Source organism: Scomber japonicus, chromosome 12 (assembly GCF_027409825.1).
Source record: "Scomber japonicus isolate fScoJap1 chromosome 12, fScoJap1.pri, whole genome shotgun sequence".
Classification (NCBI taxonomy): Eukaryota; Metazoa; Chordata; class Actinopteri; order Scombriformes; family Scombridae; genus Scomber; species Scomber japonicus.
The window spans coordinates 551,616-575,000 of NC_070589.1; the positions used below are offsets into that span (position 1 = coordinate 551,616).

General features: G+C 50.2%; 44 non-coding genes across 44 annotated transcripts; all 44 read right to left on the reverse strand.

The window, feature by feature from the left end:
* Positions 1 to 336: 336 nt before the first annotated feature.
* LOC128370297 (5S ribosomal RNA) lies at positions 337 to 455 on the reverse strand. The gene has a single exon (XR_008322408.1). It is a non-coding gene; the product is annotated as a 5S ribosomal RNA (ribosomal RNA).
* Positions 456 to 868: 413 nt separating this feature from the next.
* On the reverse strand, positions 869 to 987 carry LOC128370298 (5S ribosomal RNA). Its single transcript, XR_008322409.1, has one exon. It is a non-coding gene; the product is annotated as a 5S ribosomal RNA (ribosomal RNA).
* A 413-nt stretch (positions 988 to 1,400) lies between these two features.
* On the reverse strand, positions 1,401 to 1,519 carry LOC128370299 (5S ribosomal RNA). Its single transcript, XR_008322410.1, has one exon. It is a non-coding gene; the product is annotated as a 5S ribosomal RNA (ribosomal RNA).
* A 412-nt stretch (positions 1,520 to 1,931) lies between these two features.
* On the reverse strand, positions 1,932 to 2,050 carry LOC128370690 (5S ribosomal RNA). The gene has a single exon (XR_008322776.1). It is a non-coding gene; the product is annotated as a 5S ribosomal RNA (ribosomal RNA).
* Positions 2,051 to 2,463: 413 nt separating this feature from the next.
* Positions 2,464 to 2,582, reverse strand: LOC128370301 (5S ribosomal RNA). The gene has a single exon (XR_008322411.1). It is a non-coding gene; the product is annotated as a 5S ribosomal RNA (ribosomal RNA).
* A 414-nt stretch (positions 2,583 to 2,996) lies between these two features.
* LOC128370691 (5S ribosomal RNA) lies at positions 2,997 to 3,115 on the reverse strand. Its single transcript, XR_008322777.1, has one exon. It is a non-coding gene; the product is annotated as a 5S ribosomal RNA (ribosomal RNA).
* A 413-nt stretch (positions 3,116 to 3,528) lies between these two features.
* Positions 3,529 to 3,647, reverse strand: LOC128370537 (5S ribosomal RNA). The gene has a single exon (XR_008322632.1). It is a non-coding gene; the product is annotated as a 5S ribosomal RNA (ribosomal RNA).
* A 412-nt stretch (positions 3,648 to 4,059) lies between these two features.
* LOC128370302 (5S ribosomal RNA) lies at positions 4,060 to 4,178 on the reverse strand. Its single transcript, XR_008322412.1, has one exon. It is a non-coding gene; the product is annotated as a 5S ribosomal RNA (ribosomal RNA).
* A 412-nt stretch (positions 4,179 to 4,590) lies between these two features.
* LOC128370304 (5S ribosomal RNA) lies at positions 4,591 to 4,709 on the reverse strand. The gene has a single exon (XR_008322414.1). It is a non-coding gene; the product is annotated as a 5S ribosomal RNA (ribosomal RNA).
* A 412-nt stretch (positions 4,710 to 5,121) lies between these two features.
* Positions 5,122 to 5,240, reverse strand: LOC128370305 (5S ribosomal RNA). The gene has a single exon (XR_008322415.1). It is a non-coding gene; the product is annotated as a 5S ribosomal RNA (ribosomal RNA).
* A 413-nt stretch (positions 5,241 to 5,653) lies between these two features.
* Positions 5,654 to 5,772, reverse strand: LOC128370571 (5S ribosomal RNA). Its single transcript, XR_008322663.1, has one exon. It is a non-coding gene; the product is annotated as a 5S ribosomal RNA (ribosomal RNA).
* Positions 5,773 to 6,184: 412 nt separating this feature from the next.
* LOC128370538 (5S ribosomal RNA) lies at positions 6,185 to 6,303 on the reverse strand. The gene has a single exon (XR_008322633.1). It is a non-coding gene; the product is annotated as a 5S ribosomal RNA (ribosomal RNA).
* A 412-nt stretch (positions 6,304 to 6,715) lies between these two features.
* LOC128370306 (5S ribosomal RNA) lies at positions 6,716 to 6,834 on the reverse strand. The gene has a single exon (XR_008322416.1). It is a non-coding gene; the product is annotated as a 5S ribosomal RNA (ribosomal RNA).
* A 412-nt stretch (positions 6,835 to 7,246) lies between these two features.
* LOC128370307 (5S ribosomal RNA) lies at positions 7,247 to 7,365 on the reverse strand. Its single transcript, XR_008322417.1, has one exon. It is a non-coding gene; the product is annotated as a 5S ribosomal RNA (ribosomal RNA).
* A 412-nt stretch (positions 7,366 to 7,777) lies between these two features.
* LOC128370308 (5S ribosomal RNA) lies at positions 7,778 to 7,896 on the reverse strand. The gene has a single exon (XR_008322418.1). It is a non-coding gene; the product is annotated as a 5S ribosomal RNA (ribosomal RNA).
* A 414-nt stretch (positions 7,897 to 8,310) lies between these two features.
* Positions 8,311 to 8,429, reverse strand: LOC128370309 (5S ribosomal RNA). Its single transcript, XR_008322419.1, has one exon. It is a non-coding gene; the product is annotated as a 5S ribosomal RNA (ribosomal RNA).
* A 413-nt stretch (positions 8,430 to 8,842) lies between these two features.
* LOC128370539 (5S ribosomal RNA) lies at positions 8,843 to 8,961 on the reverse strand. The gene has a single exon (XR_008322634.1). It is a non-coding gene; the product is annotated as a 5S ribosomal RNA (ribosomal RNA).
* A 412-nt stretch (positions 8,962 to 9,373) lies between these two features.
* LOC128370310 (5S ribosomal RNA) lies at positions 9,374 to 9,492 on the reverse strand. Its single transcript, XR_008322420.1, has one exon. It is a non-coding gene; the product is annotated as a 5S ribosomal RNA (ribosomal RNA).
* Positions 9,493 to 9,904: 412 nt separating this feature from the next.
* LOC128370311 (5S ribosomal RNA) lies at positions 9,905 to 10,023 on the reverse strand. Its single transcript, XR_008322421.1, has one exon. It is a non-coding gene; the product is annotated as a 5S ribosomal RNA (ribosomal RNA).
* Positions 10,024 to 10,435: 412 nt separating this feature from the next.
* LOC128370312 (5S ribosomal RNA) lies at positions 10,436 to 10,554 on the reverse strand. Its single transcript, XR_008322422.1, has one exon. It is a non-coding gene; the product is annotated as a 5S ribosomal RNA (ribosomal RNA).
* Positions 10,555 to 10,968: 414 nt separating this feature from the next.
* LOC128370313 (5S ribosomal RNA) lies at positions 10,969 to 11,087 on the reverse strand. Its single transcript, XR_008322423.1, has one exon. It is a non-coding gene; the product is annotated as a 5S ribosomal RNA (ribosomal RNA).
* Positions 11,088 to 11,499: 412 nt separating this feature from the next.
* Positions 11,500 to 11,618, reverse strand: LOC128370541 (5S ribosomal RNA). The gene has a single exon (XR_008322636.1). It is a non-coding gene; the product is annotated as a 5S ribosomal RNA (ribosomal RNA).
* Positions 11,619 to 12,030: 412 nt separating this feature from the next.
* On the reverse strand, positions 12,031 to 12,149 carry LOC128370315 (5S ribosomal RNA). The gene has a single exon (XR_008322425.1). It is a non-coding gene; the product is annotated as a 5S ribosomal RNA (ribosomal RNA).
* A 412-nt stretch (positions 12,150 to 12,561) lies between these two features.
* LOC128370317 (5S ribosomal RNA) lies at positions 12,562 to 12,680 on the reverse strand. Its single transcript, XR_008322426.1, has one exon. It is a non-coding gene; the product is annotated as a 5S ribosomal RNA (ribosomal RNA).
* Positions 12,681 to 13,092: 412 nt separating this feature from the next.
* On the reverse strand, positions 13,093 to 13,211 carry LOC128370318 (5S ribosomal RNA). The gene has a single exon (XR_008322427.1). It is a non-coding gene; the product is annotated as a 5S ribosomal RNA (ribosomal RNA).
* A 413-nt stretch (positions 13,212 to 13,624) lies between these two features.
* LOC128370319 (5S ribosomal RNA) lies at positions 13,625 to 13,743 on the reverse strand. Its single transcript, XR_008322428.1, has one exon. It is a non-coding gene; the product is annotated as a 5S ribosomal RNA (ribosomal RNA).
* Positions 13,744 to 14,155: 412 nt separating this feature from the next.
* On the reverse strand, positions 14,156 to 14,274 carry LOC128370320 (5S ribosomal RNA). Its single transcript, XR_008322429.1, has one exon. It is a non-coding gene; the product is annotated as a 5S ribosomal RNA (ribosomal RNA).
* Positions 14,275 to 14,687: 413 nt separating this feature from the next.
* LOC128370321 (5S ribosomal RNA) lies at positions 14,688 to 14,806 on the reverse strand. The gene has a single exon (XR_008322430.1). It is a non-coding gene; the product is annotated as a 5S ribosomal RNA (ribosomal RNA).
* Positions 14,807 to 15,219: 413 nt separating this feature from the next.
* Positions 15,220 to 15,338, reverse strand: LOC128370542 (5S ribosomal RNA). Its single transcript, XR_008322637.1, has one exon. It is a non-coding gene; the product is annotated as a 5S ribosomal RNA (ribosomal RNA).
* A 412-nt stretch (positions 15,339 to 15,750) lies between these two features.
* LOC128370322 (5S ribosomal RNA) lies at positions 15,751 to 15,869 on the reverse strand. Its single transcript, XR_008322431.1, has one exon. It is a non-coding gene; the product is annotated as a 5S ribosomal RNA (ribosomal RNA).
* Positions 15,870 to 16,281: 412 nt separating this feature from the next.
* Positions 16,282 to 16,400, reverse strand: LOC128370323 (5S ribosomal RNA). Its single transcript, XR_008322432.1, has one exon. It is a non-coding gene; the product is annotated as a 5S ribosomal RNA (ribosomal RNA).
* Positions 16,401 to 16,812: 412 nt separating this feature from the next.
* LOC128370324 (5S ribosomal RNA) lies at positions 16,813 to 16,931 on the reverse strand. The gene has a single exon (XR_008322433.1). It is a non-coding gene; the product is annotated as a 5S ribosomal RNA (ribosomal RNA).
* Positions 16,932 to 17,345: 414 nt separating this feature from the next.
* On the reverse strand, positions 17,346 to 17,464 carry LOC128370662 (5S ribosomal RNA). Its single transcript, XR_008322749.1, has one exon. It is a non-coding gene; the product is annotated as a 5S ribosomal RNA (ribosomal RNA).
* Positions 17,465 to 17,877: 413 nt separating this feature from the next.
* Positions 17,878 to 17,996, reverse strand: LOC128370325 (5S ribosomal RNA). Its single transcript, XR_008322434.1, has one exon. It is a non-coding gene; the product is annotated as a 5S ribosomal RNA (ribosomal RNA).
* Positions 17,997 to 18,409: 413 nt separating this feature from the next.
* On the reverse strand, positions 18,410 to 18,528 carry LOC128370327 (5S ribosomal RNA). Its single transcript, XR_008322436.1, has one exon. It is a non-coding gene; the product is annotated as a 5S ribosomal RNA (ribosomal RNA).
* A 413-nt stretch (positions 18,529 to 18,941) lies between these two features.
* On the reverse strand, positions 18,942 to 19,060 carry LOC128370328 (5S ribosomal RNA). Its single transcript, XR_008322437.1, has one exon. It is a non-coding gene; the product is annotated as a 5S ribosomal RNA (ribosomal RNA).
* Positions 19,061 to 19,474: 414 nt separating this feature from the next.
* LOC128370692 (5S ribosomal RNA) lies at positions 19,475 to 19,593 on the reverse strand. The gene has a single exon (XR_008322778.1). It is a non-coding gene; the product is annotated as a 5S ribosomal RNA (ribosomal RNA).
* Positions 19,594 to 20,006: 413 nt separating this feature from the next.
* On the reverse strand, positions 20,007 to 20,125 carry LOC128370543 (5S ribosomal RNA). The gene has a single exon (XR_008322638.1). It is a non-coding gene; the product is annotated as a 5S ribosomal RNA (ribosomal RNA).
* Positions 20,126 to 20,538: 413 nt separating this feature from the next.
* LOC128369856 (5S ribosomal RNA) lies at positions 20,539 to 20,657 on the reverse strand. Its single transcript, XR_008322022.1, has one exon. It is a non-coding gene; the product is annotated as a 5S ribosomal RNA (ribosomal RNA).
* Positions 20,658 to 21,070: 413 nt separating this feature from the next.
* LOC128370512 (5S ribosomal RNA) lies at positions 21,071 to 21,189 on the reverse strand. The gene has a single exon (XR_008322609.1). It is a non-coding gene; the product is annotated as a 5S ribosomal RNA (ribosomal RNA).
* A 413-nt stretch (positions 21,190 to 21,602) lies between these two features.
* Positions 21,603 to 21,721, reverse strand: LOC128370329 (5S ribosomal RNA). The gene has a single exon (XR_008322438.1). It is a non-coding gene; the product is annotated as a 5S ribosomal RNA (ribosomal RNA).
* A 413-nt stretch (positions 21,722 to 22,134) lies between these two features.
* Positions 22,135 to 22,253, reverse strand: LOC128370330 (5S ribosomal RNA). Its single transcript, XR_008322439.1, has one exon. It is a non-coding gene; the product is annotated as a 5S ribosomal RNA (ribosomal RNA).
* A 413-nt stretch (positions 22,254 to 22,666) lies between these two features.
* LOC128370638 (5S ribosomal RNA) lies at positions 22,667 to 22,785 on the reverse strand. Its single transcript, XR_008322727.1, has one exon. It is a non-coding gene; the product is annotated as a 5S ribosomal RNA (ribosomal RNA).
* A 413-nt stretch (positions 22,786 to 23,198) lies between these two features.
* Positions 23,199 to 23,317, reverse strand: LOC128370331 (5S ribosomal RNA). The gene has a single exon (XR_008322440.1). It is a non-coding gene; the product is annotated as a 5S ribosomal RNA (ribosomal RNA).
* Positions 23,318 to 23,385: the final 68 nt, after the last annotated feature.

The window sequence follows — 23,385 nt, forward strand, 5'->3', positions numbered from 1 at the left end:
GATAATGGTGTCTCAGCCATCAAACACATACTATCCTTTAACAGTACTTTGATAGGAATAGTTTTTTTTTTCTGCGGAGAAACACACAGCTGGAAGGACTGCAACCTTGTTCCTCAGGCCATTTGTGTACATGCGGGATGATTGCAGGCTTTTTACAGGCTGTAACAGTGAGAACTGGAACCCTAAAAACTACTTGGAAAGTGAGGCGTCTCAGTGCCACCTCTCTGGCGTGCATTCAGACACAGCTGGAATGATTGCAGCTTTTGTTCCTCAAAGCCCTGTGTGCGGTGATGGAGCAACAGCGCCCTCCTTTGGTGACAGCTGAGAGGGAAAAAAAGCTTACAGCACCTGGTATTCCCAGGCGGTCTCCCATCCAAGTACTAACCAGGCCCGACCCTGCTTAGCTTCCGAGATCAGACGAGATCGGGCGTGTTCAGGGTGGTATGGCCGTAAGCTACGAAACAGGCCGCAGAAAGCCCATTTAAACATGCTGTGACACCACTGACAGTTGCTCACACCAGCTGAGTGGCGGATAATGGTGTCTCAGCCATCAAACACATGCTATCCTTTAACAGTACTTTGATAGGAATAGTTTTTTTTTTTCTGCGGAGAAACACACAGCTGGAAGGACTGCAACCTTGTTCCTCAGGCCATTTGTGTACATGCGGGATGATTGCAGGCTTTTTACAGGCTGTAACAGTGAGAACTGGAACCCTAAAAACTACTTGGAAAGTGAGGCGTCTCAGTGCCACCTCTCTGGCGTGCATTCAGACACAGCTGAAATGATTTCAGCTTTTGTTCCTCAAAGCCCTGTGTGCGGTGATGGAGCAACAGCGCCCTCCTTTGGTGACAGCTGAGAGGGAAAAAAAGCTTACAGCACCTGGTATTCCCAGGCGGTCTCCCATCCAAGTACTAACCAGGCCCGACCCTGCTTAGCTTCCGAGATCAGACGAGATCGGGCGTGTTCAGGGTGGTATGGCCGTAAGCTACGAAACAGGCCGCAGAAAGCCCATTTAAACATGCTGTGACACCACTGACAGTTGCTCACACCAGCTGAGTGGCGGATAATGGTGTCTCAGCCATCAAACACATGCTATCCTTTAACAGTACTTTGATAGGAATAGTTTTTTTTTTTCTGCGGAGAAACACACAGCTGGAAGGACTGCAACCTTGTTCCTCAGGCCATTTGTGTACATGCGGGATGATTGCAGGCTTTTTACAGGCTGTAACAGTGAGAACTGGAACCCTAAAAACTACTTGGAAAGTGAGGCGTCTCAGTGCCACCTCTCTGGCGTGCATTCAGACACAGCTGGAATGATTGCAGCTTTTGTTCCTCAAAGCCCTGTGTGCGGTGATGGAGCAACAGCGCCCTCCTTTGGTGACAGCTGAGAGGGAAAAAAAGCTTACAGCACCTGGTATTCCCAGGCGGTCTCCCATCCAAGTACTAACCAGGCCCGACCCTGCTTAGCTTCCGAGATCAGACGAGATCGGGCGTGTTCAGGGTGGTATGGCCGTAAGCAAGAAACAGGCCGCAGAAAGCCCATTTAAACATGCTGTGACACCACTGACAGTTGCTCACACCAGCTGAGTGGCGGATAATGGTGTCTCAGCCATCAAACACATGCTATCCTTTAACAGTACTTTGATAGAAATAGTTTTTTTTTTTCTGCGGAGAAACACACAGCTGGAAGGACTGCAACCTTGTTCCTCAGGCCATTTGTGTACATGCGGGATGATTGCAGGCTTTTTACAGGCTGTAACAGTGAGAACTGGAACCCTAAAAACTACTTGGAAAGTGAGGCGTCTCAGTGCCACCTCTCTGGCGTGCATTCAGACACAGCTGGAATGATTGCAGCTTTTGTTCCTCAAAGCCCTGTGTGCGGTGATGGAGCAACAGCGCCCTCCTTTGGTGACAGCTGAGAGGGAAAAAAAGCTTACAGCACCTGGTAATCCCAGGCGGTCTCCCATCCAAGTACTAACCAGGCCCGACCCTGCTTAGCTTCCGAGATCAGACGAGATCGGGCGTGTTCAGGGTGGTATGGCCGTAAGCTACGAAACAGGCCGCAGAAAGCCCATTTAAACATGCTGTGACACCACTGACAGTTGCTCACACCAGCTGAGTGGCGGATAATGGTGTCTCAGCCATCAAACACATGCTATCCTTTAACAGTACTTTGATAGGAATAGTTTTTTTTTTTCTGCGGAGAAACACACAGCTGGAAGGACTGCAACCTTGTTCCTCAGGCCATTTGTGTACATGCGGGATGATTGCAGGCTTTTTACAGGCTGTAACAGTGAGAACTGGAACCCTAAAAACTACTTGGAAAGTGAGGCGTCTCAGTGCCACCTCTCTGGCGTGCATTCAGACACAGCTGGAATGATTGCAGCTTTTGTTCCTCAAAGCCCTGTGTGCGGTGATGGAGCAACAGCGCCCTCCTTTGGTGACAGCTGAGAGGGAAAAAAAGCTTACAGCACCTGGTATTCCCAGGCGGTCTCCCATCCAAGTACTAACCAGGCCCGACCCTGCTTAGCTTCCGAGATCAGACGAGATCGGGCGTGTTCAGGGTGGTATGGCCGTAAGCTACGAAACAGGCCGCAGAAAGCCCATTTAAACATGCTGTGACACCACTGACAGTTGCTCACACCAGCTGAGTGGCGGATAATGGTGTCTCAGCCATCAAACACATGCTATCCTTTAACAGTACTTTGATAGGAATAGTTTTTTTTTTTTCTGCGGAGAAACACACAGCTGGAAGGACTGCAACCTTGTTCCTCAGGCCATTTGTGTACATGCGGGATGATTGCAGGCTTTTTACAGGCTGTAACAGTGAGAACTGGAACCCTAAAAACTACTTGGAAAGTGAGGCGTCTCAGTGCCACCTCTCTGGCGTGCATTCAGACACAGCTGGAATGATTGCAGCTTTTGTTCCTCAAAGCCCTGTGTGCGGTGATGGAGCAACAGCGCCCTCCTTTGGTGACAGCTGAGAGGGAAAAAAAGCTTACAGCACCTGGTAATCCCAGGCGGTCTCCCATCCAAGTACTAACCAGGCCCGACCCTGCTTAGCTTCCGAGATCAGACGAGATCGGGCGTGTTCAGGGTGGTATGGCCGTAAGCTACGAAACAGGCCGCAGAAAGCCCATTTAAACATGCTGTGACACCACTGACAGTTGCTCACACCAGCTGAGTGGCGGATAATGGTGTCTCAGCCATCAAACACATGCTATCCTTTAACAGTACTTTGATAGGAATAGTTTTTTTTTTTCTGCGGAGAAACACACAGCTGGAAGGACTGCAACCTTGTTCCTCAGGCCATTTGTGTACATGCGGGATGATTGCAGGCTTTTTACAGGCTGTAACAGTGAGAACTGGAACCCTAAAAACTACTTGGAAAGTGAGGCGTCTCAGTGCCACCTCTCTGGCGTGCATTCAGACACAGCTGGAATGATTGCAGCTTTTGTTCCTCAAAGCCCTGTGTGCGGTGATGGAGCAACAGCGCCCTCCTTTGGTGACAGCTGAGAGGGAAAAAAAGCTTACAGCACCTGGTATTCCCAGGCGGTCTCCCATCCAAGTACTAACCAGGCCCGACCCTGCTTAGCTTCCGAGATCAGACGAGATCAGGCGTGTTCAGGGTGGTATGGCCGTAAGCGACGAAACAGGCCGCAGAAAGCCCATTTAAACATGCTGTGACACCACTGACAGTTGCTCACACCAGCTGAGTGGCGGATAATGGTGTCTCAGCCATCAAACACATGCTATCCTTTAACAGTACTTTGATAGGAATAGTTTTTTTTTTCTGCGGAGAAACACACAGCTGGAAGGACTGCAACCTTGTTCCTCAGGCCATTTGTGTACATGCGGGATGATTGCAGGCTTTTTACAGGCTGTAACAGTGAGAACTGGAACCCTAAAAACTACTTGGAAAGTGAGGCGTCTCAGTGCCACCTCTCTGGCGTGCATTCAGACACAGCTGGAATGATTGCAGCTTTTGTTCCTCAAAGCCCTGTGTGCGGTGATGGAGCAACAGCGCCCTCCTTTGGTGACAGCTGAGAGGGAAAAAAAGCTTACAGCACCTGGTATTCCCAGGCGGTCTCCCATCCAAGTACTAACCAGGCCCGACCCTGCTTAGCTTCCGAGATCAGACGAGATCGGGCGTGTTCAGGGTGGTATGGCCGTAAGCTACGAAACAGGCCGCAGAAAGCCCATTTAAACATGCTGTGACACCACTGACAGTTGCTCACACCAGCTGAGTGGCGGACAATGGTGTCTCAGCCATCAAACACATGCTATCCTTTAACAGTACTTTGATAGGAATATTTTTTTTTTTCTGCGGAGAAACACACAGCTGGAAGGACTGCAACCTTGTTCCTCAGGCCATTTGTGTACATGCGGGATGATTGCAGGCTTTTTACAGGCTGTAACAGTGAGAACTGGAACCCTAAAAACTACTTGGAAAGTGAGGCGTCTCAGTGCCACCTCTCTGGCGTGCATTCAGACACAGCTGGAATGATTGCAGCTTTTGTTCCTCAAAGCCCTGTGTGCGGTGATGGAGCAACAGCGCCCTCCTGTGGTGACAGCTGAGAGGGAAAAAAAGCTTACAGCACCTGGTATTCCCAGGCGGTCTCCCATCCAAGTACTAACCAGGCCCGACCCTGCTTAGCTTCCGAGATCAGACGAGATCGGGCGTGTTCAGGGTGGTATGGCCGTAAGCTACGAAACAGGCCGCAGAAAGCCCATTTAAACATGCTGTGACACCACTGACAGTTGCTCACACCAGCTGAGTGGCGGATAATGGTGTCTCAGCCATCAAACACATGCTATCCTTTAACAGTACTTTGATAGGAATAGTTGTTTTTTTCTGCGGAGAAACACACAGCTGGAAGGACTGCAACCTTGTTCCTCAGGCCATTTGTGTACATGCGGGATGATTGCAGGCTTTTTACAGGCTGTAACAGTGAGAACTGGAACCCTAAAAACTACTTGGAAAGTGAGGCGTCTCAGTGCCACCTCTCTGGCGTGCATTCAGACACAGCTGGAATGATTGCAGCTTTTGTTCCTCAAAGCCCTGTGTGCGGTGATGGAGCAACAGCGCCCTCCTTTGGTGACAGCTGAGAGGGAAAAAAAGCTTACAGCACCTGGTATTCCCAGGCGGTCTCCCATCCAAGTACTAACCAGGCCCGACCCTGCTTAGCTTCCGAGATCAGACGAGATCGGGCGTGTTCAGGGTGGTATGGCCGTAAGCTACGAAACAGGCCGCAGAAAGCCCATTTAAACATGCTGTGACACCACTGACAGTTGCTCACACCAGCTGAGTGGCGGATAATGGTGTCTCAGCCATCAAACACATGCTATCCTTTAACAGTACTTTGATAGGAATAGTTTTTTTTTTTCTGCGGAGAAACACACAGCTGGAAGGACTGCAACCTTGTTCCTCAGGCCATTTGTGTACATGCGGGATGATTGCAGGCTTTTTACAGGCTGTAACAGTGAGAACTGGAACCCTAAAAACTACTTGGAAAGTGAGGCGTCTCAGTGCCACCTCTCTGGCGTGCATTCAGACACAGCTGGAATGATTGCAGCTTTTATTCCTCAAAGCCCTGTGTGCGGTGATGGAGCAACAGCGCCCTCCTTTGGTGACAGCTGAGAGGGAAAAAAAGCTTACAGCACCTGGTATTCCCAGGCGGTCTCCCATCCAAGTACTAACCAGGCCCGACCCTGCTTAGCTTCCAAGATCAGACGAGATCGGGCGTGTTCAGGGTGGTATGGCCGTAAGCTACGAAACAGGCCGCAGAAAGCCCATTTAAACATGCTGTGACACCACTGACAGTTGCTCACACCAGCTGAGTGGCGGATAATGGTGTCTCAGCCATCAAACACATGCTATCCTTTAACAGTACTTTGATAGGAATAGTTTTTTTTTTCTGCGGAGAAACACACAGCTGGAAGGACTGCAACCTTGTTCCTCAGGCCATTTGTGTACATGCGGGATGATTGCAGGCTTTTTACAGGCTGTAACAGTGAGAACTGGAACCCTAAAAACTACTTGGAAAGTGAGGCGTCTCAGTGCCACCTCTCTGGCGTGCATTCAGACACAGCTGGAATGATTGCAGCTTTTGTTCCTCAAAGCCCTGTGTGCGGTGATGGAGCAACAGCGCCCTCCTTTGGTGACAGCTGAGAGGGAAAAAAAGCTTACAGCACCTGGTATTCCCAGGCGGTCTCCCATCCAAGTACTAACCAGGCCCGACCCTGCTTAGCTTCCGAGATCAGACGAGATCAGGCGTGTTCAGGGTGGTATGGCCGTAAGCGACGAAACAGGCCGCAGAAAGCCCATTTAAACATGCTGTGACACCACTGACAGTTGCTCACACCAGCTGAGTGGCGGATAATGGTGTCTCAGCCATCAAACACATGCTATCCTTTAACAGTACTTTGATAGGAATAGTTTTTTTTTTCTGCGGAGAAACACACAGCTGGAAGGACTGCAACCTTGTTCCTCAGGCCATTTGTGTACATGCGGGATGATTGCAGGCTTTTTACAGGCTGTAACAGTGAGAACTGGAACCCTAAAAACTACTTGGAAAGTGAGGCGTCTCAGTGCCACCTCTCTGGCGTGCATTCAGACACAGCTGGAATGATTGCAGCTTTTGTTCCTCAAAGCCCTGTGTGCGGTGATGGAGCAACAGCGCCCTCCTTTGGTGACAGCTGAGAGGGAAAAAAAGCTTACAGCACCTGGTATTCCCAGGCGGTCTCCCATCCAAGTACTAACCAGGCCCGACCCTGCTTAGCTTCCGAGATCAGACGAGATCGGGCGTGTTCAGGGTGGTATGGCCGTAAGCTACGAAACAGGCCGCAGAAAGCCCATTTAAACATGCTGTGACACCACTGACAGTTGCTCACACCAGCTGAGTGGCGGACAATGGTGTCTCAGCCATCAAACACATGCTATCCTTTAACAGTACTTTGATAGGAATAGTTTTTTTTTTCTGCGGAGAAACACACAGCTGGAAGGACTGCAACCTTGTTCCTCAGGCCATTTGTGTACATGCGGGATGATTGCAGGCTTTTTACAGGCTGTAACAGTGAGAACTGGAACCCTAAAAACTACTTGGAAAGTGAGGCGTCTCAGTGCCACCTCTCTGGCGTGCATTCAGACACAGCTGGAATGATTGCAGCTTTTGTTCCTCAAAGCCCTGTGTGCGGTGATGGAGCAACAGCGCCCTCCTGTGGTGACAGCTGAGAGGGAAAAAAAGCTTACAGCACCTGGTATTCCCAGGCGGTCTCCCATCCAAGTACTAACCAGGCCCGACCCTGCTTAGCTTCCGAGATCAGACGAGATCGGGCGTGTTCAGGGTGGTATGGCCGTAAGCTACGAAACAGGCCGCAGAAAGCCCATTTAAACATGCTGTGACACCACTGACAGTTGCTCACACCAGCTGAGTGGCGGATAATGGTGTCTCAGCCATCAAACACATGCTATCCTTTAACAGTACTTTGATAGGAATAGTTGTTTTTTTCTGCGGAGAAACACACAGCTGGAAGGACTGCAACCTTGTTCCTCAGGCCATTTGTGTACATGCGGGATGATTGCAGGCTTTTTACAGGCTGTAACAGTGAGAACTGGAACCCTAAAAACTACTTGGAAAGTGAGGCGTCTCAGTGCCACCTCTCTGGCGTGCATTCAGACACAGCTGGAATGATTGCAGCTTTTGTTCCTCAAAGCCCTGTGTGCGGTGATGGAGCAACAGCGCCCTCCTTTGGTGACAGCTGAGAGGGAAAAAAAGCTTACAGCACCTGGTATTCCCAGGCGGTCTCCCATCCAAGTACTAACCAGGCCCGACCCTGCTTAGCTTCCGAGATCAGACGAGATCGGGCGTGTTCAGGGTGGTATGGCCGTAAGCTACGAAACAGGCCGCAGAAAGCCCATTTAAACATGCTGTGACACCACTGACAGTTGCTCACACCAGCTGAGTGGCGGATAATGGTGTCTCAGCCATCAAACACATGCTATCCTTTAACAGTACTTTGATAGGAATAGTTTTTTTTTTTTCTGCGGAGAAACACACAGCTGGAAGGACTGCAACCTTGTTCCTCAGGCCATTTGTGTACATGCGGGATGATTGCAGGCTTTTTACAGGCTGTAACAGTGAGAACTGGAACCCTAAAAACTACTTGGAAAGTGAGGCGTCTCAGTGCCACCTCTCTGGCGTGCATTCAGACACAGCTGGAATGATTGCAGCTTTTGTTCCTCAAAGCCCTGTGTGCGGTGATGGAGCAACAGCGCCCTCCTTTGGTGACAGCTGACAGGGAAAAAAAGCTTACAGCACCTGGTATTCCCAGGCGGTCTCCCATCCAAGTACTAACCAGGCCCGACCCTGCTTAGCTTCCGAGATCAGACGAGATCGGGCGTGTTCAGGGTGGTATGGCCGTAAGCGACGAAACAGGCCGCAGAAAGCCCATTTAAACATGCTGTGACACCACTGACAGTTGCTCACACCAGCTGAGTGGCGGATAATGGTGTCTCAGCCATCAAACACATGCTATCCTTTAACAGTACTTTGATAGAAATAGTTTTTTTTTTTCTGCGGAGAAACACACAGCTGGAAGGACTGCAACCTTGTTCCTCAGGCCATTTGTGTACATGCGGGATGATTGCAGGCTTTTTACAGGCTGTAACAGTGAGAACTGGAACCCTAAAAACTACTTGGAAAGTGAGGCGTCTCAGTGCCACCTCTCTGGCGTGCATTCAGACACAGCTGGAATGATTGCAGCTTTTGTTCCTCAAAGCCCTGTGTGCGGTGATGGAGCAACAGCGCCCTCCTTTGGTGACAGCTGAGAGGGAAAAAAAGCTTACAGCACCTGGTATTCCCAGGCGGTCTCCCATCCAAGTACTAACCAGGCCCGACCCTGCTTAGCTTCCGAGATCAGACGAGATCAGGCGTGTTCAGGGTGGTATGGCCGTAAGCGACGAAACAGGCCGCAGAAAGCCCATTTAAACATGCTGTGACACCACTGACAGTTGCTCACACCAGCTGAGTGGCGGATAATGGTGTCTCAGCCATCAAACACATGCTATCCTTTAACAGTACTTTGATAGGAATAGTTTTTTTTTTCTGCGGAGAAACACACAGCTGGAAGGACTGCAACCTTGTTCCTCAGGCCATTTGTGTACATGCGGGATGATTGCAGGCTTTTTACAGGCTGTAACAGTGAGAACTGGAACCCTAAAAACTACTTGGAAAGTGAGGCGTCTCAGTGCCACCTCTCTGGCGTGCATTCAGACACAGCTGGAATGATTGCAGCTTTTGTTCCTCAAAGCCCTGTGTGCGGTGATGGAGCAACAGCGCCCTCCTTTGGTGACAGCTGAGAGGGAAAAAAAGCTTACAGCACCTGGTATTCCCAGGCGGTCTCCCATCCAAGTACTAACCAGGCCCGACCCTGCTTAGCTTCCGAGATCAGACGAGATCGGGCGTGTTCAGGGTGGTATGGCCGTAAGCTACGAAACAGGCCGCAGAAAGCCCATTTAAACATGCTGTGACACCACTGACAGTTGCTCACACCAGCTGAGTGGCGGACAATGGTGTCTCAGCCATCAAACACATGCTATCCTTTAACAGTACTTTGATAGGAATAGTTTTTTTTTTCTGCGGAGAAACACACAGCTGGAAGGACTGCAACCTTGTTCCTCAGGCCATTTGTGTACATGCGGGATGATTGCAGGCTTTTTACAGGCTGTAACAGTGAGAACTGGAACCCTAAAAACTACTTGGAAAGTGAGGCGTCTCAGTGCCACCTCTCTGGCGTGCATTCAGACACAGCTGGAATGATTGCAGCTTTTGTTCCTCAAAGCCCTGTGTGCGGTGATGGAGCAACAGCGCCCTCCTGTGGTGACAGCTGAGAGGGAAAAAAAGCTTACAGCACCTGGTATTCCCAGGCGGTCTCCCATCCAAGTACTAACCAGGCCCGACCCTGCTTAGCTTCCGAGATCAGACGAGATCGGGCGTGTTCAGGGTGGTATGGCCGTAAGCTACGAAACAGGCCGCAGAAAGCCCATTTAAACATGCTGTGACACCACTGACAGTTGCTCACACCAGCTGAGTGGCGGATAATGGTGTCTCAGCCATCAAACACATGCTATCCTTTAACAGTACTTTGATAGGAATAGTTGTTTTTTTCTGCGGAGAAACACACAGCTGGAAGGACTGCAACCTTGTTCCTCAGGCCATTTGTGTACATGCGGGATGATTGCAGGCTTTTTACAGGCTGTAACAGTGAGAACTGGAACCCTAAAAACTACTTGGAAAGTGAGGCGTCTCAGTGCCACCTCTCTGGCGTGCATTCAGACACAGCTGGAATGATTGCAGCTTTTGTTCCTCAAAGCCCTGTGTGCGGTGATGGAGCAACAGCGCCCTCCTTTGGTGACAGCTGAGAGGGAAAAAAAGCTTACAGCACCTGGTATTCCCAGGCGGTCTCCCATCCAAGTACTAACCAGGCCCGACCCTGCTTAGCTTCCGAGATCAGACGAGATCGGGCGTGTTCAGGGTGGTATGGCCGTAAGCTACGAAACAGGCCGCAGAAAGCCCATTTAAACATGCTGTGACACCACTGACAGTTGCTCACACCAGCTGAGTGGCGGATAATGGTGTCTCAGCCATCAAACACATGCTATCCTTTAACAGTACTTTGATAGGAATAGTTTTTTTTTTTTCTGCGGAGAAACACACAGCTGGAAGGACTGCAACCTTGTTCCTCAGGCCATTTGTGTACATGCGGGATGATTGCAGGCTTTTTACAGGCTGTAACAGTGAGAACTGGAACCCTAAAAACTACTTGGAAAGTGAGGCGTCTCAGTGCCACCTCTCTGGCGTGCATTCAGACACAGCTGGAATGATTGCAGCTTTTGTTCCTCAAAGCCCTGTGTGCGGTGATGGAGCAACAGCGCCCTCCTTTGGTGACAGCTGACAGGGAAAAAAAGCTTACAGCACCTGGTATTCCCAGGCGGTCTCCCATCCAAGTACTAACCAGGCCCGACCCTGCTTAGCTTCCGAGATCAGACGAGATCGGGCGTGTTCAGGGTGGTATGGCCGTAAGCGACGAAACAGGCCGCAGAAAGCCCATTTAAACATGCTGTGACACCACTGACAGTTGCTCACACCAGCTGAGTGGCGGATAATGGTGTCTCAGCCATCAAACACATGCTATCCTTTAACAGTACTTTGATAGAAATAGTTTTTTTTTTTCTGCGGAGAAACACACACTGGAAGGACTGCAACCTTGTTCCTCAGGCCATTTGTGTACATGCGGGATGATTGCAGGCTTTTTACAGGCTGTAACAGTGAGAACTGGAACCCTAAAAACTACTTGGAAAGTGAGGCGTCTCAGTGCCACCTCTCTGGCGTGCATTCAGACACAGCTGGAATGATTGCAGCTTTTGTTCCTCAAAGCCCTGTGTGCGGTGATGGAGCAACAGCGCCCTCCTTTGGTGACAGCTGAGAGGGAAAAAAAGCTTACAGCACCTGGTATTCCCAGGCGGTCTCCCATCCAAGTACTAACCAGGCCCGACCCTGCTTAGCTTCCGAGATCAGACGAGATCAGGCGTGTTCAGGGTGGTATGGCCGTAAGCGACGAAACAGGCCGCAGAAAGCCCATTTAAACATGCTGTGACACCACTGACAGTTGCTCACACCAGCTGAGTGGCGGATAATGGTGTCTCAGCCATCAAACACATGCTATCCTTTAACAGTACTTTGATAGGAATAGTTTTTTTTTTCTGCGGAGAAACACACAGCTGGAAGGACTGCAACCTTGTTCCTCAGGCCATTTGTGTACATGCGGGATGATTGCAGGCTTTTTACAGGCTGTAACAGTGAGAACTGGAACCCTAAAAACTACTTGGAAAGTGAGGCGTCTCAGTGCCACCTCTCTGGCGTGCATTCAGACACAGCTGGAATGATTGCAGCTTTTGTTCCTCAAAGCCCTGTGTGCGGTGATGGAGCAACAGCGCCCTCCTTTGGTGACAGCTGAGAGGGAAAAAAAGCTTACAGCACCTGGTATTCCCAGGCGGTCTCCCATCCAAGTACTAACCAGGCCCGACCCTGCTTAGCTTCCGAGATCAGACGAGATCGGGCGTGTTCAGGGTGGTATGGCCGTAAGCTACGAAACAGGCCGCAGAAAGCCCATTTAAACATGCTGTGACACCACTGACAGTTGCTCACACCAGCTGAGTGGCGGACAATGGTGTCTCAGCCATCAAACACATGCTATCCTTTAACAGTACTTTGATAGGAATAGTTTTTTTTTTCTGCGGAGAAACACACAGCTGGAAGGACTGCAACCTTGTTCCTCAGGCCATTTGTGTACATGCGGGATGATTGCAGGCTTTTTACAGGCTGTAACAGTGAGAACTGGAACCCTAAAAACTACTTGGAAAGTGAGGCGTCTCAGTGCCACCTCTCTGGCGTGCATTCAGACACAGCTGGAATGATTGCAGCTTTTGTTCCTCAAAGCCCTGTGTGCAGTGATGGAGCAACAGCGCCCTCCTGTGGTGACAGCTGAGAGGGAAAAAAAGCTTACAGCACCTGGTATTCCCAGGCGGTCTCCCATCCAAGTACTAACCAGGCCCGACCCTGCTTAGCTTCCGAGATCAGACGAGATCGGGCGTGTTCAGGGTGGTATGGCCGTAAGCTACGAAACAGGCCGCAGAAAGCCCATTTAAACATGCTGTGACACCACTGACAGTTGCTCACACCAGCTGAGTGGCGGATAATGGTGTCTCAGCCATCAAACACATGCTATCCTTTAACAGTACTTTGATAGGAATAGTTGTTTTTTTCTGCGGAGAAACACACAGCTGGAAGGACTGCAACCTTGTTCCTCAGGCCATTTGTGTACATGCGGGATGATTGCAGGCTTTTTACAGGCTGTAACAGTGAGAACTGGAACCCTAAAAACTACTTGGAAAGTGAGGCGTCTCAGTGCCACCTCTCTGGCGTGCATTCAGACACAGCTGGAATGATTGCAGCTTTTGTTCCTCAAAGCCCTGTGTGCGGTGATGGAGCAACAGCGCCCTCCTTTGGTGACAGCTGAGAGGGAAAAAAAGCTTACAGCACCTGGTATTCCCAGGCGGTCTCCCATCCAAGTACTAACCAGGCCCGACCCTGCTTAGCTTCCGAGATCAGACGAGATCGGGCGTGTTCAGGGTGGTATGGCCGTAAGCTACGAAACAGGCCGCAGAAAGCCCATTTAAACATGCTGTGACACCACTGACAGTTGCTCACACCAGCTGAGTGGCGGATAATGGTGTCTCAGCCATCAAACACATGCTATCCTTTAACAGTACTTTGATAGGAATAGTTTTTTTTTTTTCTGCGGAGAAACACACAGCTGGAAGGACTGCAACCTTGTTCCTCAGCCATTTGTGTACATGCGGGATGATTGCAGGCTTTTTACAGGCTGTAACAGTGAGAACTGGAACCCTAAAAACTACTTGGAAAGTGAGGCGTCTCAGTGCCACCTCTCTGGCGTGCATTCAGACACAGCTGGAATGATTGCAGCTTTTGTTCCTCAAAGCCCTGTGTGCGGTGATGGAGCAACAGCGCCCTCCTTTGGTGACAGCTGAGAGGGAAAAAAAGCTTACAGCACCTGGTATTCCCAGGCGGTCTCCCATCCAAGTACTAACCAGGCCCGACCCTGCTTAGCTTCCGAGATCAGACGAGATCGGGCGTGTTCAGGGTGGTATGGCCGTAAGCTACGAAACAGGCCGCAGAAAGCCCATTTAAACATGCTGTGACACCACTGACAGTTGCTCACACCAGCTGAGTGGCGGACAATGGTGTCTCAGCCATCAAACACATGCTATCCTTTAACAGTACTTTGATAGGAATAGTTTTTTTTTTCTGCGGAGAAACACACAGCTGGAAGGACTGCAACCTTGTTCCTCAGGCCATTTGTGTACATGCGGGATGATTGCAGGCTTTTTACAGGCTGTAACAGTGAGAACTGGAACCCTAAAAACTACTTGGAAAGTGAGGCGTCTCAGTGCCACCTCTCTGGCGTGCATTCAGACACAGCTGGAATGATTGCAGCTTTTGTTCCTCAAAGCCCTGTGTGCGGTGATGGAGCAACAGCGCCCTCCTTTGGTGACAGCTGAGAGGGAAAAAAAGCTTACAGCACCTGGTATTCCCAGGCGGTCTCCCATCCAAGTACTAACCAGGCCCGACCCTGCTTAGCTTCCGAGATCAGACGAGATCGGGCGTGTTCAGGGTGGTATGGCCGTAAGCTACGAAACAGGCCGCAGAAAGCCCATTTAAACATGCTGTGACACCACTGACAGTTGCTCACACCAGCTGAGTGGCGGATAATGGTGTCTCAGCCATCAAACACATGCTATCCTTTAACAGTACTTTGATAGAAATAGTTTTTTTTTTTCTGCGGAGAAACACACAGCTGGAAGGACTGCAACCTTGTTCCTCAGGCCATTTGTGTACATGCGGGATGATTGCAGGCTTTTTACAGGCTGTAACAGTGAGAACTGGAACCCTAAAAACTACTTGGAAAGTGAGGCGTCTCAGTGCCACCTCTCTGGCGTGCATTCAGACACAGCTGGAATGATTGCAGCTTTTGTTCCTCAAAGCCCTGTGTGCGGTGATGGAGCAACAGCGCCCTCCTTTGGTGACAGCTGAGAGGGAAAAAAAGCTTACAGCACCTGGTATTCCCAGGCGGTCTCCCATCCAAGTACTAACCAGGCCCGACCCTGCTTAGCTTCCGAGATCAGACGAGATCGGGCGTGTTCAGGGTGGTATGGCCGTAAGCGACGAAACAGGCCGCAGAAAGCCCATTTAAACATGCTGTGACACCACTGACAGTTGCTCACACCAGCTGAGTGGCGGATAATGGTGTCTCAGCCATCAAACACATGCTATCCTTTAACAGTACTTTGATAGAAATAGTTTTTTTTTTTCTGCGGAGAAACACACAGCTGGAAGGACTGCAACCTTGTTCCTCAGGCCATTTGTGTACATGCGGGATGATTGCAGGCTTTTTACAGGCTGTAACAGTGAGAACTGGAACCCTAAAAACTACTTGGAAAGTGAGGCGTCTCAGTGCCACCTCTCTGGCGTGCATTCAGACACAGCTGGAATGATTGCAGCTTTTGTTCCTCAAAGCCCTGTGTGCGGTGATGGAGCAACAGCGCCCTCCTTTGGTGACAGCTGAGAGGGAAAAAAAGCTTACAGCACCTGGTATTCCCAGGCGGTCTCCCATCCAAGTACTAACCAGGCCCGACCCTGCTTAGCTTCCGAGATCAGACGAGATCAGGCGTGTTCAGGGTGGTATGGCCGTAAGCGACGAAACAGGCCGCAGAAAGCCCATTTAAACATGCTGTGACACCACTGACAGTTGCTCACACCAGCTGAGTGGCGGATAATGGTGTCTCAGCCATCAAACACATGCTATCCTTTAACAGTACTTTGATAGGAATAGTTTTTTTTTTCTGCGGAGAAACACACAGCTGGAAGGACTGCAACCTTGTTCCTCAGGCCATTTGTGTACATGCGGGATGATTGCAGGCTTTTTACAGGCTGTAACAGTGAGAACTGGAACCCTAAAAACTACTTGGAAAGTGAGGCGTCTCAGTGCCACCTCTCTGGCGTGCATTCAGACACAGCTGGAATGATTGCAGCTTTTGTTCCTCAAAGCCCTGTGTGCGGTGATGGAGCAACAGCGCCCTCCTTTGGTGACAGCTGAGAGGGAAAAAAAGCTTACAGCACCTGGTATTCCCAGGCGGTCTCCCATCCAAGTACTAACCAGGCCCGACCCTGCTTAGCTTCCGAGATCAGACGAGATCGGGCGTGTTCAGGGTGGTATGGCCGTAAGCTACGAAACAGGCCGCAGAAAGCCCATTTAAACATGCTGTGACACCACTGACAGTTGCTCACACCAGCTGAGTGGCGGACAATGGTGTCTCAGCCATCAAACACATGCTATCCTTTAACAGTACTTTGATAGGAATAGTTTTTTTTTTCTGCGGAGAAACACACAGCTGGAAGGACTGCAACCTTGTTCCTCAGGCCATTTGTGTACATGCGGGATGATTGCAGGCTTTTTACAGGCTGTAACAGTGAGAACTGGAACCCTAAAAACTACTTGGAAAGTGAGGCGTCTCAGTGCCACCTCTCTGGCGTGCATTCAGACACAGCTGGAATGATTGCAGCTTTTGTTCCTCAAAGCCCTGTGTGCAGTGATGGAGCAACAGCGCCCTCCTGTGGTGACAGCTGAGAGGGAAAAAAAGCTTACAGCACCTGGTATTCCCAGGCGGTCTCCCATCCAAGTACTAACCAGGCCCGACCCTGCTTAGCTTCCGAGATCAGACGAGATCGGGCGTGTTCAGGGTGGTATGGCCGTAAGCTACGAAACAGGCCGCAGAAAGCCCATTTAAACATGCTGTGACACCACTGACAGTTGCTCACACCAGCTGAGTGGCGGATAATGGTGTCTCAGCCATCAAACACATGCTATCCTTTAACAGTACTTTGATAGGAATAGTTGTTTTTTTCTGCGGAGAAACACACAGCTGGAAGGACTGCAACCTTGTTCCTCAGGCCATTTGTGTACATGCGGGATGATTGCAGGCTTTTTACAGGCTGTAACAGTGAGAACTGGAACCCTAAAAACTACTTGGAAAGTGAGGCGTCTCAGTGCCACCTCTCTGGCGTGCATTCAGACACAGCTGGAATGATTGCAGCTTTTGTTCCTCAAAGCCCTGTGTGCGGTGATGGAGCAACAGCGCCCTCCTTTGGTGACAGCTGAGAGGGAAAAAAAGCTTACAGCACCTGGTATTCCCAGGCGGTCTCCCATCCAAGTACTAACCAGGCCCGACCCTGCTTAGCTTCCGAGATCAGACGAGATCGGGCGTGTTCAGGGTGGTATGGCCGTAAGCTACGAAACAGGCCGCAGAAAGCCCATTTAAACATGCTGTGACACCACTGACAGTTGCTCACACCAGCTGAGTGGCGGATAATGGTGTCTCAGCCATCAAACACATGCTATCCTTTAACAGTACTTTGATAGGAATAGTTTTTTTTTTTTCTGCGGAGAAACACACAGCTGGAAGGACTGCAACCTTGTTCCTCAGGCCATTTGTGTACATGCGGGATGATTGCAGGCTTTTTACAGGCTGTAACAGTGAGAACTGGAACCCTAAAAACTACTTGGAAAGTGAGGCGTCTCAGTGCCACCTCTCTGGCGTGCATTCAGACACAGCTGGAATGATTGCAGCTTTTGTTCCTCAAAGCCCTGTGTGCGTTGATGGAGCAACAGCGCCCTCCTTTGGTGACAGCTGACAGGGAAAAAAAGCTTACAGCACCTGGTATTCCCAAGCGGTCTCCCATCCAAGTACTAACCAGGCCCGACCCTGCTTAGCTTCCGAGATCAGACGAGATCTGGCGTGTTCAGGGTGGTATGGCCGTAAGCGACGAAACAGGCCGCAGAAAGCCCATTTAAACATGCTGTGACACCACTGACAGTTGCTCACACCAGCTGAGTGGCGGATAATGGTGTCTCAGCCATCAAACACATGCTATCCTTTAACAGTACTTTGATAGAAATAGTTTTTTTTTTTCTGCGGAGAAACACACAGCTGGAAGGACTGCAACCTTGTTCCTCAGGCCATTTGTGTACATGCGGGATGATTGCAGGCTTTTTACAGGCTGTAACAGTGAGAACTGGAACCCTAAAAACTACTTGGAAAGTGAGGCGTCTCAGTGCCACCTCTCTGGCGTGCATTCAGACACAGCTGGAATGATTGCAGCTTTTGTTCCTCAAAGCCCTGTGTGCGGTGATGGAGCAACAGCGCCCTCCTTTGGTGACAGCTGAGAGGGAAAAAAAGCTTACAGCACCTGGTATTCCCAGGCGGTCTCCCATCCAAGTACTAACCAGGCCCGACCCTGCTTAGCTTCCGAGATCAGACGAGATCGGGCGTGTTCAGGGTGGTATGGCCGTAAGCTACGAAACAGGCCGCAGAAAGCCCATTTAAACATGCTGTGACACCACTGACAGTTGCTCACACCAGCTGAGTGGCGGATAATGGTGTCTCAGCCATCAAACACATGCTATCCTTTAACAGTACTTTGATAGGAATAGTTTTTTTTTTTCTGCGGAGAAACACACAGCTGGAAGGACTGCAACCTTGTTCCTCAGGCCATTTGTGTACATGCGGGATGATTGCAGGCTTTTTACAGGCTGTAACAGTGAGAACTGGAACCCTAAAAACTACTTGGAAAGTGAGGCGTCTCAGTGCCACCTCTCTGGCGTGCATTCAGACACAGCTGGAATGATTGCAGCTTTTGTTCCTCAAAGCCCTGTGTGCGGTGATGGAGCAACAGCGCCCTCCTTTGGTGACAGCTGAGAGGGAAAAAAAGCTTACAGCACCTGGTATTCCCAGGCGGTCTCCCATCCAAGTACTAACCAGGCCCGACCCTGCTTAGCTTCCGAGATCAGACGAGATCGGGCGTGTTCAGGGTGGTATGGCCGTAAGCGACGAAACAGGCCGCAGAAAGCCCATTTAAACATGCTGTGACACCACTGACAGTTGCTCACACCAGCTGAGTGGCGGATAATGGTGTCTCAGCCATCAAACACATGCTATCCTTTAACAGTACTTTGATAGAAATAGTTTTTTTTTTTCTGCGGAGAAACACACAGCTGGAAGGACTGCAACCTTGTTCCTCAGGCCATTTGTGTACATGCGGGATGATTGCAGGCTTTTTACAGGCTGTAACAGTGAGAACTGGAACCCTAAAAACTACTTGGAAAGTGAGGCGTCTCAGTGCCACCTCTCTGGCGTGCATTCAGACACAGCTGGAATGATTGCAGCTTTTGTTCCTCAAAGCCCTGTGTGCGGTGATGGAGCAACAGCGCCCTCCTTTGGTGACAGCTGAGAGGGAAAAAAAGCTTACAGCACCTGGTATTCCCAGGCGGTCTCCCATCCAAGTACTAACCAGGCCCGACCCTGCTTAGCTTCCGAGATCAGACGAGATCGGGCGTGTTCAGGGTGGTATGGCCGTAAGCTACGAAACAGGCCGCAGAAAGCCCATTTAAACATGCTGTGACACCACTGACAGTTGCTCACACCAGCTGAGTGGCGGATAATGGTGTCTCAGCCATCAAACACATGCTATCCTTTAACAGTACTTTGATAGGAATAGTTTTTTTTTTTTCTGCGGAGAAACACACAGCTGGAAGGACTGCAACCTTGTTCCTCAGGCCATTTGTGTACATGCGGGATGATTGCAGGCTTTTTACAGGCTGTAACAGTGAGAACTGGAACCCTAAAAACTACTTGGAAAGTGAGGCGTCTCAGTGCCACCTCTCTGGCGTGCATTCAGACACAGCTGGAATGATTGCAGCTTTTGTTCCTCAAAGCCCTGTGTGCGGTGATGGAGCAACAGCGCCCTCCTTTGGTGACAGCTGAGAGGGAAAAAAAGCTTACAGCACCTGGTAATCCCAGGCGGTCTCCCATCCAAGTACTAACCAGGCCCGACCCTGCTTAGCTTCCGAGATCAGACGAGATCGGGCGTGTTCAGGGTGGTATGGCCGTAAGCTACGAAACAGGCCGCAGAAAGCCCATTTAAACATGCTGTGACACCACTGACAGTTGCTCACACCAGCTGAGTGGCGGATAATGGTGTCTCAGCCATCAAACACATGCTATCCTTTAACAGTACTTTGATAGGAATAGTTTTTTTTTTTCTGCGGAGAAACACACAGCTGGAAGGACTGCAACCTTGTTCCTCAGGCCATTTGTGTACATGCGGGATGATTGCAGGCTTTTTACAGGCTGTAACAGTGAGAACTGGAACCCTAAAAACTACTTGGAAAGTGAGGCGTCTCAGTGCCACCTCTCTGGCGTGCATTCAGACACAGCTGGAATGATTGCAGCTTTTGTTCCTCAAAGCCCTGTGTGCGGTGATGGAGCAACAGCGCCCTCCTTTGGTGACAGCTGAGAGGGAAAAAAAGCTTACAGCACCTGGTATTCCCAGGCGGTCTCCCATCCAAGTACTAACCAGGCCCGACCCTGCTTAGCTTCCGAGATCAGACGAGATCAGGCGTGTTCAGGGTGGTATGGCCGTAAGCGACGAAACAGGCCGCAGAAAGCCCATTTAAACATGCTGTGACACCACTGACAGTTGCTCACACCAGCTGAGTGGCGGATAATGGTGTCTCAGCCATCAAACACATGCTATCCTTTAACAGTACTTTGATAGGAATAGTTTTTTTTTTTCTGCGGAGAAACACACAGCTGGAAGGACTGCAACCTTGTTCCTCAGGCCATTTGTGTACATGCGGGATGATTGCAGGCTTTTTACAGGCTGTAACAGTGAGAACTGGAACCCTAAAAACTACTTGGAAAGTGAGGCGTCTCAGTGCCACCTCTCTGGCGTGCATTCAGACACAGCTGGAATGATTGCAGCTTTTGTTCCTCAAAGCCCTGTGTGCGGTGATGGAGCAACAGCGCCCTCCTTTGGTGACAGCTGAGAGGGAAAAAAAGCTTACAGCACCTGGTATTCCCAGGCGGTCTCCCATCCAAGTACTAACCAGGCCCGACCCTGCTTAGCTTCCAAGATCAGACGAGATCGGGCATGTTCAGGGTGGTATGGCCGTAAGCTACGAAACAGGCCGCAGAAAGCCCATTTAAACATGCTGTGACACCACTGACAGTTGCTCACACCAGCTGAGTGGCGGATAATGGTGTCTCAGCCATCAAACACATGCTATCCTTTAACAGTACTTTGATAGGAATAGTTTTTTTTTTTCTGCGGAGAAACACACAGCTGGAAGGACTGCAACCTTGTTCCTCAGGCCATTTGTGTACATGCGGGATGATTGCAGGCTTTTTACAGGCTGTAACAGTGAGAACTGGAACCCTAAAAACTACTTGGAAAGTGAGGCGTCTCAGTGCCACCTCTCTGGCGTGCATTCAGACACAGCTGGAATGATTGCAGCTTTTGTTCCTCAAAGCCCTGTGTGCGGTGATGGAGCAACAGCGCCCTCCTTTGGTGACAGCTGAGAGGGAAAAAAAGCTTACAGCACCTGGTATTCCCAGGCGGTCTCCCATTCAAGTACTAACCAGGCCCGACCCTGCTTAGCTTCCGAGATCAGACGAGATCGGGCGTGTTCAGGGTGGTATGGCCGTAAGCTACGAAACAGGCCGCAGAAAGCCCATTTAAACATGCTGTGACACCACTGACAGTTGCTCACACCAGCTGAGTGGCGGATAATGGTGTCTCAGCCATCAAACACATGCTATCCTTTAACAGTACTTTGATAGGAATAGTTTTTTTTTTTCTGCGGAGAAACACACAGCTGGAAGGACTGCAACCTTGTTCCTCAGGCCATTTGTGTACATGCGGGATGATTGCAGGCTTTTTACAGGCTGTAACAGTGAGAACTGGAACCCTAAAAACTACTTGGAAAGTGAGGCGTCTCAGTGCCACCTCTCTGGCGTGCATTCAGACACAGCTGGAATGATTGCAGCTTTTGTTCCTCAAAGCCCTGTGTGCGGTGATGGAGCAACAGCGCCCTCCTTTGGTGACAGCTGACAGGGAAAAAAAGCTTACAGCACCTGGTATTCCCAGGCGGTCTCCCATCCAAGTACTAACCAGGCCCGACCCTGCTTAGCTTCCGAGATCAGACGAGATCGGGCGTGTTCAGGGTGGTATGGCCGTAAGCTACGAAACAGGCCGCAGAAAGCCCATTTAAACATGCTGTGACACCACTGACAGTTGCTCACACCAGCTGAGTGGCGGATAATGGTGTCTCAGCCATCAAACACATGCTATCCTTTAACAGTACTTTGATAGAAATAGTTTTTTTTTTTCTGCGGAGAAACACACAGCTGGAAGGACTGCAACCTTGTTCCTCAGGCCATTTGTGTACATGCGGGATGATTGCAGGCTTTTTACAGGCTGTAACAGTGAGAACTGGAACCCTAAAAACTACTTGGAAAGTGAGGCGTCTCAGTGCCACCTCTCTGGCGTGCATTCAGACACAGCTGGAATGATTGCAGCTTTTGTTCCTCAAAGCCCTGTGTGCGGTGATGGAGCAACAGCGCCCTCCTTTGGTGACAGCTGAGAGGGAAAAAAAGCTTACAGCACCTGGTATTCCCAGGCGGTCTCCCATCCAAGTACTAACCAGGCCCGACCCTGCTTAGCTTCCGAGATCAGACGAGATCGGGCGTGTTCAGGGTGGTATGGCCGTAAGCTACGAAACAGGCCGCAGAAAGCCCATTTAAACATGCTGTGACACCACTGACAGTTGCTCACACCAGCTGAGTGGCGGATAATGGTGTCTCAGCCATCAAACACATGCTATCCTTTAACAGTACTTTGATAGGAATAGTTTTTTTTTTTCTGCGGAGAAACACACAGCTGGAAGGACTGCAACCTTGTTCCTCAGGCCATTTGTGTACATGCGGGATGATTGCAGGCTTTTTACAGGCTGTAACAGTGAGAACTGGAACCCTAAAAACTACTTGGAAAGTGAGGCGTCTCAGTGCCACCTCTCTGGCGTGCATTCAGACACAGCTGGAATGATTGCAGCTTTTGTTCCTCAAAGCCCTGTGTGCGGTGATGGAGCAACAGCGCCCTCCTTTGGTGACAGCTGACAGGGAAAAAAAGCTTACAGCACTTGGTATTCCCAGGCGGTCTCCCATCCAAGTACTAACCAGGCCCGACCCTGCTTAGCTTCCGAGATCAGACGAGATCGGGCGTGTTCAGGGTGGTATGGCCGTAAGCTACGAAACAGGCCGCAGAAAGCCCATTTAAACATGCTGTGACACCACTGACAGTTGCTCACACCAGCTGAGTGGCGGATAATGGTGTCTCAGCCATCAAACACATGCTATCCTTTAACAGTACTTTGATAGGAATAGTTTTTTTTTTTCTGCGGAGAAACACACAGCTGGAAGGACTGCAACCTTGTTCCTCAGGCCATTTGTGTACATGCGGGATGATTGCAGGCTTTTTACAGGCTGTAACAGTGAGAACTGGAACCCTAAAAACTACTTGGAAAGTGAGGCGTCTCAGTGCCACCTCTCTGGCGTGCATTCAGACACAGCTGGAATGATTGCAGCTTTTGTTCCTCAAAGCCCTGTGTGCGGTGATGGAGCAACAGCGCCCTCCTTTGGTGACAGCTGAGAGGGAAAAAAAGCTTACAGCACCTGGTATTCCCAGGCGGTCTCCCATCCAAGTACTAACCAGGCCCGACCCTGCTTAGCTTCCGAGATCAGACGAGATCGGGCGTGTTCAGGGTGGTATGGCCGTAAGCTACGAAACAGGCCGCAGAAAGCCCATTTAAACATGCTGTGACACCACTGACAGTTGCTCACACCAGCT